This window comes from Aricia agestis, chromosome 14 (assembly GCF_905147365.1).
Source record: "Aricia agestis chromosome 14, ilAriAges1.1, whole genome shotgun sequence".
NCBI classification, from domain to species: domain Eukaryota; kingdom Metazoa; phylum Arthropoda; class Insecta; order Lepidoptera; family Lycaenidae; genus Aricia; species Aricia agestis.
This window is the reverse complement of record NC_056419.1, coordinates 13511355-13530805: the sequence shown is the minus strand read 5'-3', so window position 1 is coordinate 13530805 and position 19451 is coordinate 13511355.

Sequence of the window (19451 nt, the reverse complement as noted above, 5' to 3'; positions counted from 1 at the left end):
ACTGGGCTTTATTGTTGAACTGATATTATATGAAACTGTTATATGAAATAAGAGTTCCGTATGTATAATATATCCCTAGCTGGAAATAAAAACTTTTATTTTATGAATAAGGAGACGAACGAGCAAATGGGTCACCTGATGGAAAGCAACTTCCGTCGCCCATGGTATCAGAAGTATAATCGCAGTATCAGAAGAGCTGCAGGTGGGCCGGCTCGACCGGAGAAATACCACGTTCTCAGATAAACGGTTTACTCATGAAACAGCGCTTGCGCTGTGTTTCGCCGAGTGAGTGAGTTTACCGGAGGCCCAATCCTCTACCCTATTCCCTTCCCTACCCTCCGCTATTCCCTTCCCTTCCCGTTACTACCCTCCCCTATTACCCCTCTTAAAAGGCCGGCAACGCACCTGCAGCTCTTCTGATGCTGCGAGTGTCCATGTGCGACGGAAGTTGCTTACCATCAGGTGACCCGTTTGCTCGTTCGCCCCCTTATTTCATAAAAAAGTACTAAAGTTTTTTCGCAAAATTCGGTTTTCCGAATTCCTGATTTACAGTATAAGGATGACTTATAAAGTAAGTCGAATTATTAGAATTCGACTTACTTTATAAGTCATCCTTTTAAAGATAATTTTAACACCGCGTTACTCATGAGCCGTGGCAGCTAGTTCTGCCCTCACCCTTACCATCGAAATACAATTTCTAGACATTTCTATTTATTCCACAAGTGCTACTTAGGGAATGTTATTTTTAACTACAGTTTCATTCGAATTGTGCACGGCAACTGAATTTTTAAGAGACTCGAGTTGCAGTTTTCATTGAAATAGAGAAATTACGTAACAAGTTAAAAATATCTAGTACTTTTATTTTTTGCTAAACCGGCAAATATTTAAATATAAAAGCTATACAATAGCTTAAAAACTATGATTAGGATTATGATAAATCTACTAATAATAATAATAATAATAGCTCCCACACCGGTTACGGTGACGGTGGCCGGTTTCATTGAAACCGGGCCAGCTACGCAGGAGTAATTTTATAGTGCCCAAGTGTGTGTGCAGTAGGTACATAAGAGCACTCTCTATTCCTTTACTCTCATAACCCAGTGGGACGGAAGACCGACACGACCGGCGAGAGATCAGGCGCAGAACCGACTTTTTACATACCCATCCGACGCATGGATCATCTTACTTGTCAGACAATCAGGTGATCAGCCTGCACTGTCCTAACCAAACTTGGAAATAACATGTTTCCAACGCGGGAACCACGACCTCCGAGTCAAGACCCGCGCTACCACTAGACCACGGAGGCGTTAGAAATCTACTAAACCACGCATTTTGTTACGCCCATGCTTTACAGTCCATTAATCTGAACAATTAATTAAATTCAAAATATTTAATCACCTCGTTAATTGGGCGACTCTACAAATGGCCGACTGATGGCTAATTCTAGGTTATTAATTAATATTGCACAATGTATTTGTAGAATTATACGATTATTATAATATTTTGAATATTATGATTAAATTGCTGTACTTCATATTAGTTATTACTAAATTAATATTATATTCGAACATCTAAACGCTACATTTTGCTTTGAATGTCTTAACACCTTCATCGTGGGTATAGCAGACACAATAGATTTCATTTCTTATGAGGAAGCCGGCTGCTGCTTGGGGATTGATGGGTTCATTCTGGCTTAGCGGATTTCAAGCGTTTGATATAACGTCTTGTATTTCTTGCGCCTCCATGGTCCAGTATTTTAGAGCATGCGGTCCGCAACCTTTTTGATATTGCGACCCCAAAATTAAAAAAAAGAGTTATGAGCGACCCCAGAAAGAAAATCACTAAATTAATTGAGCAAAACTAAATAAGTGCAAAGGTTGGTTTAGGTAACTTCGTCGTAAATAAAATTCGATAAGTACAGGACCTTGTTGACTTTTTTGGCGACCCCATAAATATCTTCCACGACCCCACAATATAGTGTCGCGACCCTGGGGTTGCGGACTGCTGGTTTAGAGCGTGGCTCTTGGCTCGGAGGTCGGGGGTTCGATTCCCACGTTGGAAACATGTAAAATTGCGTCCTCTAAAAATGCAAAGCTCACATTTCAATGGACTATACATTGAATTGGCAATATCCGACCAAATGACGTACGCCTGTCAACTGCCTATGAATAAATTCTTTCGATGGTACACATTATTTGTGCGGTTTAGACTTCCAATGTCACCCAAAACACCATCCTTATTATCGTCTTCGAAATTGACCTTTCAAGGAACATCCCATTATAAACGACTTAAAAATCAAAGATTTATTGTACAAGCTTCCTTCTAATCCCTACATTTGATCCCTGAACCGGGTATAAGACGGGTCAAAAGCCGTCCAAAATGGCCGACAATCAATTTGCCAAAGCGGAGAATTGGCTTAGTTTGATATGCAAAACAATATACCTTCATAAAGTGGGGGTTTTTATAGATACGGTAACTATGGCCGTTGTATTTTTAGGACTAACTGCCGCAATCGGGAACAATAATAATTACTTAACTGTAATTAATTGAAGATTTTGATTAATTAGCCTATTTATCAGTCAAACTTTTCATTGAGTAATAATTACTTATTATTAATAGGTTTTATGTCAAAATTTTCATTAAGTACTTAGAATTTTTAATTTTTTGGTGGGACTAGTGCCACAAATTCAATCAATATGAGTATTAAAGTGTTATAAATAATCAGCGACGTGAAATAATAGCTGCAACGGAGGCTGAGGCTTCTTTTCATGATGAACAACCATCAGGGCCTTACCCTTATGGATATAGAGCAAACGTGTTTGTCGTTCCAGACCTCACAATAATCATTAATTTTATTTTGATTTTGTGAAAATTTCTACATTGCGGTTCTTGAGATGAAGCTTTTTTAGTTAAACTGGTTATGTATTTAATTAAATGTTAATAAATAATGTAACATTACTTAAAATTATTAAGAACACTCCTTGTTCGCTTGATAGATGGACTCCCTATACAACGCGGTATCAATTGGTTGTGGAGTTGAAATTATATTGATGTAATGTTACAGCAACACTATCGAATATTAATAAACACTCTTTTATTTTTGTCAAAAGTATTCGGTTTATTTTATAAAATCACTTCACAAAGGCTCGTTAATAATAGAATGAAATTAAAGTTAAAATTTGTACTCCAAAATTACTTTTGCACAAAATTATAACCATGTAGGCGGAAAAACTCTAGCAGGGTTTAGCCAATTTACGATACTTGATAACAGGAGAAAGATATTAACCAATAAATAGCAATGAGTTTGTACTTTGTTCCTTTTACCTTTTACCCGCTTGTTTGTTAGGGAACGTGCCCATACTACAAACCTCTTTTTAACTAAACGTCTCGATGTCAGAAGAATATAACTCCCTCATTTGCCAAATACCACGTCATAATATCATGTATATTTGCAAGGCTTCTGACTTAAGCTTAGGCCAAACCTACGCGAACAAGCGTCTGCGAAGCGGAGCGTCAAGTTGTCAAATGTGTGTTTTGTATACAAAAAACACATTTGACAACTTGACGCTCCGCTTCGCAGACGCCTGTTCGCGTAGGTTTGTCCTAAGCTTTAGAGGTCGGTGAATCTATTCCTTTGTTGGAAAAACGTTTCCAAATTTGATTAGGATATCACCTGATTGTCTCACAAGAATTATGAAGAATGCATCGGATGGGATTAATTTTCTAGAACTATTTTTCAATACTTTTAACAGTAAGTAAATAACTTTCCTACGTAACGTTACACTGTTACCAAACAACAACTCCCCCCTCAATGTCACATAATTCATGCACGTTCCCTTACGTATCCTCTGTTTTTGCATAACATGGCCACCGCAAAATATGTGGACCGCACTTACCGTCTGATTGTGTTCATACTTTATGAGGGGCAGTCGCGGGAACTTTCTTATTCAATTAGATAATCTTATTTACGTGTTTTGAGCCGTATTCTGCGGGTAAAAATATTACCCTAATTTTACACTCATGAATGTTTATTGGAAGAGAAAGGTTAGAATTTAGGTTTTGAGAGAAAAGGCAAGATGAGATATTAGCTAGGGAAATGTGTTAAGGATGCTATCACATTTTTTCACAAATATCAGCGATTTTCAGGTACCATTTTAAAGAATTAAGAGTCACACTGCGAGGATATTTTGGTTTCAAATGAAAGATAATATATTCATCTCCACGTCTACACCATAAAAAAATTATAGCCGCAAACAAAATTTTCACATAAATACGTTTTAACCATCACAATAATCGCAAAAGATTAAAAAAATGGGGTTTGATTAGGTACCATTATAGCTAAATACACTGAACTAAGGAAAATAAATATACAAAAAAATTTTTGCTTATTTAGTCCCCTGTACTAATAGCTAAATATTTTATATAAAAATAAATAACATTTCCATTTATAAGAAAAGTAAGTAACGGTCTCAAATTTCTTCATATTACATTTTCGCCCTATCAAGAACGCGGCGAGCGTCGTAACCGCCACTGTACAAGGCGTGCTGATATTGAATGTTATTTTAATGTCCTTAACGTCGATATTCGTACTGACCTGCTAATTTTTGTAATCATTTTTGTTATAGCGCCCTTAAAGTAGGCTTTCATTTCTAAATCGAAGGAGGCAAAACTAATCTCTCCAGTTGACTACTGATGGCTGGCCGAAACTAGCTTTGGCAAACACTACGCAATTTTCTTATATCTATCAAAGATATAAAATAATAGAAAAATATTCATATGAATAAAGCGATGATAGAACTACGTAATTTGGTTCAGTTACTACTCTTGAGAAGTTGATAAATCACGATTCACGACTAACATTGATTTGACACCACCCGGCCGACTGTTACAGCTGTTGCGATGGAGTCTACAGAGGCAGCTGCCGCTAACTGGGCTGCCGCAGATATCGCCCTCGTAGGCGGGTCCGGTGGCCCAGCAGCGTAGCGAAGGAAGGAGGCACCGGTGGGTTTTAATGGGTAAACCCGGGTGCTCCTCCTTGCTGCACCACCTGGGGAGTCCACATATCCCTGCGGCCATTCCCCCGGGCTGTCGGGAATGCGTAACGCATTTCCCACCGATAAAAAATGCCCTCCATCTTGCTATAAATCAATTTCTGTGATTGTACAATATTTTTTTCGAATAGCTTTTTATGTGTGCAAACGTGCTAGGTTGCGATTCGATCATGACATTAAAGTGATCTACAGTAGCTATCCCCACAACCTTCTGATATACTAGTTACTACTATTTACTAATATAATACAAAATACTATAAAATGTAAAAAAGTTTTGTCAGTGTACACTATTAAAAAAGGTGCGGGTGGCACCTTGTCAATCTTGTAAAGGAAAGGCAGTGTACACCGACCCTAAAATACGAGAGTAAGTGGCGTTGAAAAGCCGATGATTTAATAAACCGTATGTTTTCGTTCCCTATCGGAGGGTAAAATAATTTTTAAAGAGCTCCATATTTACGCCATTAGGGTTGCCAGTTGGGGCACTTCACGTGTTCGCTCAATCATTATTAAATTTCGTTTCAGCCCACCCCTGGAAGGTGAACGACATTTACTGTGGAGCCATGAAAAAAGCGTGGTGCGATTACATGACGAGGAAAATTCTAATCAAGATTGCAATTTTGCAGATTGGACAGAATTAAAGCTAAAAGGTCCTGTTGACAACAGTCTACAGGCCCTATTAGTTTCAACCTAGTAAGGTTGTATTCGAGTGTCAAAATAATAATAATTATGCTTAATTATATTATCATGCATTTTTTAACAGTAGCTCTGTTAAAAAATGCATGATGAGAAGGACACGCATGGGATATACTAAGAACTGTACCATACTTTCTACTAGGTTTATAGCGATATGGTAATTTTCAATTCCGAATAATAGAAATTGTCAATCAAAAGAATAAGGAGAAATAAATTAGAGCAACTTCTTCAATACACAAGAATGATGGTAGATGTTTTATAGTATGATTGATAGATAACCCATTTTAACTGATATACAAATAGGAGGAGGTTGTATAATGTTCGCTCGTTTTACGCACCACATAGTGTGCGACGAAACGGAAGCGTTTATCGTGCGTTTCCTCGCAATCGCGTATTACGTGGCCCCACAGTAATCCAGTAAACAGTCTGGTGTTTACGTTTTCCGCCGTGAGAAGGGTTGAAAACTTTAGGATAATATTAAATAGTTTATTAGCGGATACGAACCTGCGACCACACGACCGCACGACATATTTGATTAAATCTCGAATGAAACAAAATTAATCATGACGGGAAAATTTAGAGATCGGTTGCAATATAATATATAAAGTAATATACAGTAGATTATATTCGTAGTAGACTGAATCGCACGCACACTTCACGTTGAAGTGGCATAATAGTAGGGTCGCACGAGCGTTTTGCTGACGTTTTGCTGGCGTAGATATCAGAGACAATGTGCTGAGAGAGTTTGATTTCAAAGACATGTCTAGGTTTCTATATGATGCTTATATTGTGGTTATAGAGGATATATTTATACAACTGTAGTAGGTATACAGTATGTTCTATATGGTAATGTCGTTTGTTTCTTTGAAAAAGCCAAACCAAAACTTTGGTTTTGGTTTGGCTTTTTCAAAATATTTTTGTTAGTTTTGAAAAAAAATACATCAAAAACGAGTAGGTAAGTATGCGTTTTCAAGTTTTCAGCTATATTCCCAATCCATGTTTAGAAGGTTTGGTTTGCGCATTTATTACTCAGCTTTGCTTTAAATATCTTAGTGTACGGTGCCTATCGACACTTAAAAAACTTGAGAGATGTCAAGAGACACCCGAATGGAACGAAGTTATGTATTATGTTCAAAAAACCTGTATAGGTACATACATTAAAAAAAATATTTAAAAAACGCCATCTATTGACGCCCAGGAATACTAACAACGTGTCGCTGTTTCTTTTAAAAAACGCCACCTAGTTGACGCACAGGCATACTTACTATCAACGCCCTCTGCCCCTAGCTTGCAGGTATTAATAAAATGGTGTCGAGGTCAAATCACGAGCAAATATCGTTCTGTCTAGCTGATTTACGCCGAACGCGCGATAAGGAACTTCGTTCCAAAAGCTTCAAAAGTGCTACGATTTACGAATTTCACAATTTAATACGTACAACCAAAAGAATTACACACCCACAAAAGAGTTTTAAATGTAATTTTTTCGTCCATTTTACTAAAATAAGGCATAAAGAGAATTCACATTAAGTACACAAAGGGCGATGATGATGGCTGTTAATCAAATCGCCCTTTCAGACCTTTTCATAAAACAAATTTAAACGTCCCTTACACAGTAATGGTTTAAATGAAATAAGTATACCGGAGACAATCAGATTCTATTTATTTGTTTAACAAGACGGCCCCTCCTAAGGCGAAATAAAATATCTGGTTTGTGGCCAAAGAGCATTGGATAGAAGCGAATCTAAAAATATATGTAACTATATACTAGATGACACCGGCTACTTCGTTGCGCCAACATTAGTTTATCACGCGGGAACCGTACATTTTTCCAGGATAAAAGTTATTCTATGTGCTTTCCGGGGACTCAAGGTATCTCCATACCAAATTTCAGCAAAATCGGTTTAGCGGTTTGGGCGTGAAGGAATGAAATGCAATGAAATAAAATTAAATGAAATATTGCCACAACGTAGTACATAATAATGAAATGAAATAAAATGAATTGAAATATTATATTTATTGCAAAAATGTAGCATAATATAGTAGTACCTACGCGATATAGTAGTAGAGATATATAGATAACTAGATGACGCCCGCATCTTCTATGCGCCAGAATTAGTTTATCGCGCGGGAACCGTACATTTTTCCGAGATAAAAACCATCCTATGTCCTTTCTCTGGACTCAAAATATCTCCATGCCAAATTTCAGCAAAATCCGTTCTGCGGTTTAATCGTAAAGAGGTAACAGACAGACAGACAGACAGACAGACACACTTTCGCATTTATAATATTAGTATGGAAGTATGGATGAACAGAAAAATTTAGTTCTTATACGATTTTCTCATTATTTAACGTACATCACAATTTCGTGAACTAAAACATTGTACTGTATAATTGTTCATAATGCAATGTATAGTTTTACTTTGCATAATCCAAACCGAATTGTATAATAAACAAAAACATATACATAATATAATAATTACAATTACATACAACTTTTGACTTTGAAGTCAGTAAAATATAGTCAATTTCGAATGAAAACTACACGTGAAAACTCGAACAAGCTGTAAATGGCTGAAAACGGCCCAGTAATTGAAAATGGCCTAATTCCAGGCCATTCTTAGTAATTTAGAGTGGCCGTGGCACATAATGCGATTAGCCGCTAAATAGTGAGTGCACTCATGGATATAACGCCCAAAATAGAGCTATGTAGAGCGCTATAAAAATGGGTGAAGGCCAGTCATGTTTTGACGAAAAAAATTAAAGCTGTAATCATTTTAAAATTTGAGATGTACGAAAGTGATAATAAGGGCTGTTTACAAGACTGTAGCTCTGGAGGGTTGTATTTTTGAGAATATGTGTGCATGAACGTAGTACCTCCACGGTCCATGTATGTATGTTTAGGTGTTACTCGATTCGGCTTGCTCGTAAAAATTACACTGGGTACAAGCAGCTGTTTTTAGGGTTCCGTACCCAAAGGGTAAAAACGAAACCCTATTACTAAGACTTCGTTGTCTATCTGTCCGTCAGCAGGCTGTATCTCAAAAACCGATATAGCTAGACTTCTGAAATTTTCACAGATTGTGTATTTCTGTTGCCGCTATAACAACAAATACTAAAAACAAAATAATATTAATAATGAAGGGGGGCTTCCATACAAGAAACGTGATTTTTTTTGGTCTTTATTTCTCGATTTCAATAACGGTAAATGTAAAGTGTCTAATTGCTAAATTGTACACTTCAAATTTTTATAAAATCCTTTATTGTATGTGTACTTTAATAATTAATAATAATATTAAAATAAAATAAAAAAATGATCCCATACAAAAAACACAATTTGTCGCTTACTTTTGCTCTACAGTGTGTAACAAAAATGAGTGATAATACTTTAGGGTGTGTACGTGTTCCTTGTAGAGAGTTTACTATGAAAGTAGCAGCTCTGAAAGGCGATGTTTTTTTACTTTTGTATGGGCAAGGGCCCGAACGTCACGAGTTTCCCCATACAAAAGTGAAAAAAAATTTTGGTCTTTCAGCGCTGCTACTTTCACAGTGAACTCTCTATAAGGAACACGTACACACCCTAAGGTATTAATAGTTATTTTTGTTACACCCTGTATAACCCTATGAAACCCTTCGTGCGCGAGTCCGATTCGCACTTGGCCGATTTTTTTAAATAGTTTTTAATTGAGCAAAAATTTTACAGTTTGCAACTCCTCTGGTTTTGCGTCTATGCGCTCTAATCGCAGTTAGGTAATTCGCTTGCTAGCTTTTCTCTGTATTGTCATTTAAAAAAATAATAAAAAAAATGACTATTTTGTTTACGATTATAGTGCTATCGATAACCATACTATTTTCTTTTCTACTTACGATTATTACGCTTTTCATCGTAAAATATCTAGCTGAATTTACTTTCGCGTAAATACTTCGATATAAATACCTTTAGATAAATAGTTCTTGTAAATAATCGGCTAAGTGCGAATCGGACTCGCGCACAAAGGGTTCCGTACCGTTATATAGCAAAAATTGGCCAGTGTTTTTGTATGGGAGACCCCCTTATATTTTTATTTTATTTAAATATTATTATTAATTATTAAAGTACACATATATTTCAGACCTTTGTGAAAATTTCAAGTGCCTACCTGTTGCCATTATTGATATCGAGCAAAAAAAGGCCAAAAAAATCACGTTTGTTCGAGCCCCCGTAAAATACTAATATTATTTTGTTTTTAGTATTAATTGTTATAGCGGCAACAGATATACACAATCTGTGAAATTTTCAGATGTAGCTAGTTACAGCGGTTCTTGAGTTACAGCCTGGCGACAGACAGACAGAAGTCTTAGTAATAGGTTCCCGTTTTTACCCTTTTGGGTACGGAACCCTAAAAATAACTTCAGAACGATATAACACGTCTTATTTTTAAGCACAACATCAAACCCTTCCATCGTACATATTAAAGAATATTACAGATGATTTTATATCCATTTTCCTCCCTTTGTTTCCCGTCGCTATCCCTTATCTATGACGACCTCTGTGGCTCAGTTGGTGGCGCGTCGGTAGCGCAAGCCGAGGGTTGCGGGTTTTTTTTTATGAAATAAGGGGGCAAACGAGCAAACGGGTCACCTGATGGAAAGCAACTTCCGTCGCCCATGGACACTCGCAGCATCATAAGAGCTGCAAGTGCGTTGCCGGCCTTTTAAGACGGAATAGGGTAATAGGGGAAGGAAGGGAAGGGGAGAGTAGGGAAGGGAATAGGGTAGGGGTTTGGGCCTCCGGTAAACTCACTCACTCCGCGAAACACAGCGCAAGCGCTGTTTCACGCCGGTTTTCTGTGAGAACGTGATATTTATCCGGTCAAGCCGGCCCATTCGTGCCGAAGCATGGCTCTCCCACGTATACGGTTCGAATGCCGCCGACGGAACAAAAGTTATCAATGTTCCTGGGTCTTGGATTTGTATTAAATATATGTATGTGCATGATATAATAAAAGTCTATAATGTATGTATAATATAAAAGTATTAAATATATTTCCGTTGTCTGGTACCCGTAACACAAGTCCTTTAGGTACTTAGCACGGGGCCAGACTGACGTGGTGTGAAGCGTCCATAGATAGAATAGAATAGAATATCTATTTTCTTTAACTCGACCGGACGTAAGACGAAAATAACTAAAGTAATATTCAAATGCGTAAACAAATTGTCCCCTCTGCATCTTGCTCTTTGGTGTTTCTTATTATTACCGAATTATTTTATTATAACGTTTTATTTCATTTTCGCGCCTATATCAAGTTCTTATCTTAAGAATGCACCTGATTCTAACTTGTACATACTTAAACCTAGATCTGAAAATCTGTAAGGTCTAGAAAACTGATTTTTTACACAAGTAACTTCAGTTCATGAAGATTAAATGCTCAAGACGAAAACAAGATAACTGAAAAAATGCTCGATAGTCTTATTCTTACAAAAAAAAAACCTTGTTTTAGACACATTTTTGCTTGGATCTTCGAAGTTTGCAGTCTTTCTTTAATATTTTTTAATATCTAAAAAGGCATTGATAGAACCTAAATTTGCTCAAAATACTTTTTTCATAATCGTTATAGTTCGTCTTTTATTCATAGTAAAACTAACTTGGCGATGATTCCGCGTCGTCCTTTTTCACCTGGCATATGAAAGACGGGCGTGAGTGTGAAGAGAGAAGGACGATGTTTGATTTTTTGGGTTAGTAGGCCTCTTAATGTTTTAGCTATCCATAATAATATTATAAACGTGGAAGTGTCTGTCTGACTGTTGCCTTCTGCGTCTTGCTCTTTGTTCATTTCTTATTAGTTATTACCGAATTATTTATGCGGTCAGAGCGTTTCATTTTATTTTCGCGTCTATATCAAGTTAGAATTTTGTGTCAATATTTTAGCTATCCATAATAATATTATAAATGCGAAAGCTGTCTGTCTGTTACCTCTTCACTCTTAAGCTGCTGAACCGATTTTGATATAATTTGCCATTTGGTATGTAGATAGGTACTGTGAGTCCGTGAAAGTAATAGGAAAGTTTTTATCATGTAAACATGTACGGTTTCGGTGCGATAACCGAATTTCTGCACTGTAATACTATACTATGGATAATCTACTAAAGAAATAATAATAATATGTCTATATGGCGGTCTCTATATTATGTAAAGTACACACGAATTCTGAGCCTTCCTAATCGCGATATTAAATTTTTATTAGCAATTAGAGTCAATGGGTGTTTTAATGAAATGTTATTAATATCGTGTGATACGGAGGAAAATTAATTTCAATTTGAAGAGGGAAATATTACAGCATATAGCTTGAGAGTATTGTGTAAATTTTGTCACTTCTTTGTCTCGATGTGAACGAACCTTAACAACATTATGGAGTTAAGAGGGCGACTAACCCAAAAAATCAAACACCGTCCTTCTCTCTTTACACTCACGCCCGTCTTTCATATGCCAGGTGAAAAAGGACGACGCGGAATTATCGCCAAGTTAGTTTCTTAATAACTCGATAAAATATATACAACATTTAAAAAAACTGCCAGGTCAGTGGCTCAATTATAGAATTTTATACAATGTGTTAAAATATTAACTTACTTTAATGCACGGCTATGGCAATATATGAAAAATTCGTGAAAATTAGATGCATCTTTGTGATTTTTTTCTATCGAGAAAATTTTAGGGTATCGTGTTTATGCTCAGATCAAATTCTTGGAAATATAATGTAGTATGTATTTTTAGAAAATGAAACAGTTCAGGGCTTATTTTCAAGTATAAAAATGAATTATAAAATCGTAAAATTTGGGTTAGTCACCCCCTGATAAAAAAAATTGAAATGCAAGAGCTTGACTTTAGTAGAGAATAAAGTGAGAACAAAAAAAAACTTATATTTTTCAATATTATGCAATGCTGCTCGTAAATACGTAGCTTTCCTTTTTCAGCTCTTACAGATTAAATTTTTATAAATAAAATACTACTTATTAACGAAACCCTTTGAAATATTCTGTCGCCCGCATCAGAGTAGACAGAATTATACCCGCATTTTATACGTTTGAAACATAAAAGTGAAAAAATCCTCTTTTTATGTAAAACTAATTAAGCCTTGTGCACTTTAAGTATAATATTCTATAATTCTGATTTAAAAAGATAACTCAAACTGTCATATTTTCAAAGATAAAAGGGAAAAGAACATGAAAGAAAAACGCGCTATCTTTGTAGCGGCCATGTTTTTTAATTAGCGAACAGGTTCGAAGAGTTATGCCGCCTCTCCACGTTTACCAATGTTGGACCACTGAGTCCAACATAGGTAAACGTGGTAGTGCTAAAACCACCAGCTGGGCGAGAAATTTTTCGGCGCCCAGGGTGCCGGTAAGTAGTGCTGAAAAAATAGACACCCCTCTTGTTTGCCTTCAGCGCCCTGGGCGGTCGCCCAGCGTCGCCCTCCCCCTAACGCAACAATGTTTTAGGTACTTTTGATCAGTCAACTAATTTGCCGCTATTGATTTGTTTACGTTTACTAGTGCCGAATTCTCTGTATTGTAGGTATATTAACTAACTACTGTTGGACCATTACAAGCGATAACGACCGTGTAGAGAGTCATGTCCATACTAATATAAATGCGTGTGTCTGTTTGTCTGTTACCTCTTAATGCCCAAACCGCTGAACCGATTTTGCTGTTTGATATGGAGATACTTTTAGTCCCGGGAAAAGACATAGAGAACTTTTTATCCCGGAAAATGTACCCACGCGATAAACAAATTTTGGCGCAACGAAGTTGTTTTTCATTTAGTTCGTCTATAATTGCCGATTGTGTTAATAATGCAATCATCGTGACAATCATCTTGACCACGCAGAGAAATCTCTAGAAACAAAATTACATATATCTAACTAATAACCTACAGGGTGTAACAAAAAAGTGATAATACTTTAGGGTGTGCACGTGTTCCTTGTAGAGAGTTCACTGTGAAAGTAGCAGCGCTGAAAGACCAAACATTTTTTTTACTTTTGTATGGGGAAACTCGTGACGCTCGGGCTCTTGCCCATACAAAAGTGAAAAAAAATCGTCTTTCAGCGGACTCTCTTATTTTTGTTACACACTGTATAGATCCGCTTAATTAAGTATTAATTGGCGATAAATTCGCCGAGAGGGTAGAGATGAACTGATAGGCATGGGGAAGGAATTAGGGAAGATCTACGCGATCCGACAGATTGTTATCGTACATAGGGGTAAATAGTCGTTAATGACCTAATGATGAGGATTAAGATATTTTAACCGACTTCCAAAAATGGTGTAGGTTTAGCTATGGATATATTTTTTTTTACTTTTGTATTTTATGTTCAACGATTAAAACCGATTTTCAAAAATTTTATTTTAATAAACGTAAATATTTGTTACTGGCAGCACGCACAGTTCCAGTGGAAAAATGATTTGACGGTCATATTTGACGGACATCATAGTTTTTTCTTTTTTAATTAAAAAAATACACGTTTTATTGCAAGATTTTCAAAATGTCACTCTTTTCGGTGTGACTTGTGAGCTGCTGCAGGACTCACTAAAAGGTTTATTTTTCATATATTTTTTTTAACTTTTATTCCTTCATAATGTTACATTCATACAACTGTTTAAAATGGTCATCAGTCATCACACTCCACACACACATTACTAAAATACGGTAGCTACTTAGAAAACCGCTGTGAAATAAAGTTTACCACGTTAGCTCATTTGCCGGACCTATTCTGTAAAATCTATATTCGTACGTGAAAAAATGAAAGTAATCCAGACGTAGACTTGGCACAAGTTTTTTTTTAGTTTTTAGCCGGCAATTGACACGGTTAGTAAGTCGGCCACGCGTGGGCGCACCACAACAAACGTCATAGTTATACAATATTATGGGCTTGACTATAATATTAAAGTGTTGTCTAGTCTGGACCGCCAAAATTCGTTTATCGCGCGGGAACCGTACATTTTTCCGGGATGAAAAGTATCCTATGTTCTTTCTCGGGACTCCACGTATCTTCGTACCAAATTTCAGCAAAATTGGTTTAGCGGTTTGGGCGTGAAGAGGTAACAGATAGTCAGACAGCCACACTTTCGCATTTATAATATTATTAGTATAGAATATTCTCTAGTCAGGACCTAGAGACTAGTCTTTAGTCTACTGACTCTTCACGCTTAAGCTTCTGACTGATTTTAGTTAAAAACACAGATACTGAACATACTATAATATTGCAAAAACATACTGTTTATCGCGGAATAATCCTACAGTTCTCGCGACTGATTGGTATTAGCTAGTTAAGACAGAGAGTTTATTCATCAAGCTCCATACGGTCACCGGTGATCGAGACACAATAGACATTCTATTGAGTCTCGTTTTTCCACGATCGACGGGTTAAAACTACACACCGAGACCGGTATCAAACTATGGTATGGTAAGGAAACTATGCCTGATAGTGGCTGTCGCTGTTGGTGTGTGTGTATGGGACGTCCTATAAATATTCCTAAAAACATAAATAGAAATCATTTTATGTTGCTATAATGGACTTAATCTCATTTTATAATTTAAATCCCTTATTATTTGTGAATCCTTTGTTCGTCATATTCGTGATTTGACTGAAGATTCTCGAAAAATCTCCAGCCAGAAATAGGACAACAATGCTAAGTCCGAATCGTTGAACAACACAGCTAGACTCGAGCACCTCATTATTATTGCAGGTACGATCCTACTGACTTTGGATTTCACTCATTTTACTACCAGCCGTGTGTTACACCGTCTTGTAATGGAGAGATAATAATATCGAGTCGTAGCAGCTATGCTGCATCATTTTCTGTCCTTTTCTGATAGGGAAAATACGTTATAAAGGTGTATTGAAAATGTGGGCCGATAACTTATCAACAAAAGTAATCTGAGCGAAAAATATATGTTTTTCGCTCAGATTTCTCAAGTACGTGGTAAAAGTTTCCATTGCTGTGATGTAAAAAATAAACACGAACGGCGTTTTAAGACTTTTCTGATTTCTTATCTTTTTTACAAAGTTTTACATAACATAATAATTTATGTGTTAGATGCTCATATTTGTATAATAGTCCTCGTCACGATCTCTATTTTAGATCAATTTTAACCAGTAAAATTACAGAACAGGATATAATGATACGCTACCAATTACATTAGCTTTCAAGTTAATTACGAAAAAACGTAAGCGTTACGCTACGGTGTGACAGACGGTCGGAGGCTCAAGTGAGCATAAATGAGATTGTCAGAACTCAGAGTTCCGCGGGACAGATCCAGACTTCACGAGGATCTAAATCTAGACTTCTAAATTATGTTATACCGTGATATTATATGTCATGAATATATTCTAATAACTAGCTGACCCAGCAAACGCTGTTTTGTCTTATAAATTATTTCTGGTATCAATATAAAAACCTATTCTCAGGCCTAACGAATGTACATACAAAATTTCATTAAAATCGGTTGAGCCGTTTTACAGGAGTTCGCGAACAAACACTGTGACACTAGAATTTAAATATTAGATATTATGTAGGTATCTAAGTGCCAATTCAGATTAGTGTGAATGTTTGTTACTTCCTCATATATCAATGAACAGATTTTAATGAAATTTGGGATAGTATTAGTTTAGGCCTTGGACTAACATATAGGGTAATTTTAGCCCCAGGATTATCGTGTGCTTAAATCAATAAGTAGGTTTTATTAAGGCTAGGGTAAAATATATTTTTATATCAATTGTTTGTGTGTATATAAATTGTAAAAATAAATAAAATAAAATTTGTTTATTTGTTATCTTTGTTTGTGGTAAAAAGAGCAAATATATCGACTATTAACGTTGCTGTATTCGCAATACGAGAACAATTACAAGTGCGTTTAAATTGTTATTCCACTTTATTACAAAAATGTAATTGGAACTAAGTTGAGCGTACAGTCAAATGTACAGTAAATTATGAACCATAAAAGGTAATGGTACGATAAAACCATGAGCTTTACATATAAAATAACTAGCTGTCCCGGCACACGTTTCCTTGCCATATAAAGTATTTCGCCCGTATTATTTTATTGAAGTGACTAAATAAGTATGTCACCATGGCAACGTCCATCGCTATCCCGTCGCACAAATAATAGTCGTCGTCAGTCTCGAGTTGTAATAATTTACTATTATTTATTCAACAAAATATGCACTTATCAATATAATAAGTAGCCAGTAGCCGATTATCAGACCCACTGAATATGCATATAAAATTTGGTTAAAATCAGTAAAGCCGTTTCGGAGGAGTACGCGGCCTAACATTGTGACACGAGAATTTTATATATTAAGATAAGATATGACAGAAAATGTCACACACTTACAGCAATTCCACGCCGAATAAGAGTATATTATTATGACAATATATTGTTATACATAATCTTCTCAGGTCTTGAGGTCTAAGAATCATCTAAACGATTCATGACTTTGTTTTTGAGTTATCGATTGTTGTTCATAAAAAAATAGTTCAGTGTTTTAGGCATTACGATGTTGCATTTACAGAAAAACATACCCTAGTTAAATATAATCTCTGTATGTAATACTTTACTGTGAAATAGAAAGGTGGCTAGACTAAATTAATAGCAATTATCCAAAACAAACCCGACAATTAAATTCACTTATACAAAATAAAAACCCACACACAATAATAATTACAGTTTTTCTATCATAAATATTTCATTTACTTAAAGAAAAATTTCGACATCATTATGCATCTGACCTACTAAATTATTACGGTTGACAATTTCCATTCTATTATGTTATGTGATAGTATTACTAGGGTCCGGAACTCGGCCGAAAAAATATCACCAATAAGAAAATTTCGTATTTGCATAATTGTCCGTGCAGGGTCAAGGGGGATTTCGCCCTCTTTCGCCCTCTTTTGCCCTATTTTATAGGCAGGGATGCGGAAAATACATGTCGCAGCTAAGCCTGGAATACATAGGCTTTCTGTTTAAGGTAGAAATTACGTGCGAGTGTAAGATTAGGTATTTGGGTTTAGTGGTGTATATTAATTAGATGATGTGTACGATGATTCCAAGCTTTTTGGAGATTAAAAATGAAAAGCAAACTTTTTGAAAAAAAGCTTTTATTTAAATACTTAAAAAAAAACTCCTTGAAAATTCTAACTATTAAGTTATAACCTCAATATATTATACTTTTTGTATGATAATAAAAGCTTTTAAAAACTCCGTAAGTATTTCAAAAACTACTGAACCGATTTTGATGACAGTTCAGTAGTTTTTGAGATACGGAATTTTAATTCTTAATTACGTACAATTTTGAAGTCAGTTTTATCTTTTTAAAATATTTTCTTATTTCAAAGTATTAGTAAAGTCTACTCGCGTGTGTATCCCGGCCTCTTTTCAGGGCTAGCAATTAGCATTCGGTTTCCTGACTCCACTCTGCGGATTATTGTGGAAAAAACTACGAGTAAACATTACAACGAGAGAATTGAACATAGAAGTATGACATTATAAGTTCCTACGTTCCTACGCGTATAAACATTGAAAAGATTTTTATTCAACAAAATATGACAATTCTTATGCATTTAATTATTTCCGTTAAAATAGTGATGTGCCATTGCTTCAAATAAATCTGGCGTAAAATAACATGTTCATAGTAATTATTGATTTACATAGAAAAAAGCAACGTGAAATATACATAATACCGGTTTCGGTGACGGTGGCCGGTTTCATCGAAACCAGGCCAGGTACGCAGGAGTAATTTTATAGTGCCCATGTGTGTGTGCGGTACACAAAAGCACTCTCTAATCTCTATTCCTTTACTCTCACAACCCAGTGGGACGGAAGACCGACACGACTGGCGAGAGATTAGGCGCAGGACCGACTTTTTACATGCCCATCCGACGCATGGATCATCTTACTTGTCAGACAATCAGGTGATTAGCCTGCATCGTCCTAATCAAACTTTGGAAATAACAGGTTTTCAACGCGGGAATCGAACTCACGACCTCCGAGTCAAGAGCCACGCTCTCAACTACTGGACCACGGAGCCGAACGCAACGTAAAATACATAATATAATTATGCACAATAAATTTCAGAAAAAACAAAATATAATCCAAACCGAATGAAAAGAAAATTAACGCCCCGCAGTGTTATTTTAGAAACGAAAGTATCAAGGAATTCCAGTCACGAAGAGCGCCGAAGATTCAAAAGGATATTATGGAAAATGTATTGTAAATTTTATGAAAATTGCCAAAGCGAGATTGTGCGCACCCATTAATCCAGAAGCCGATCAATAAGTATCAATAATACTCGGGCTTACAATAAAAATTGATACTTTCGAGAGGTATAATTTGTATGCTGACAAGACGTATGTTTCGGTATAAAATAAAGTGTCGAGAATACTATTAAGTTTAGCTAAAATAAGTGATAATACTTTAGGGTGTGTACGTGTTCCTTGTAGAGAGTTCACTGTGAAAGTAGCAGCGCTGAAATACCAAATTTTTTTTCACTTTTGTATGGGAAAAATCGTGACGCTCGGGCCCTTGTTACAATGCGCAATTATTTTTTCACTTTTGTATGGGCAAAAGTGAAAAAATAATTTCGTCTTTCAGCGCTGCTATTTTCACAGTGAGGAACACGTACACACCCTAAAGTATTATCACTTATTTTTGTTACACACTGTATATTGCATAAG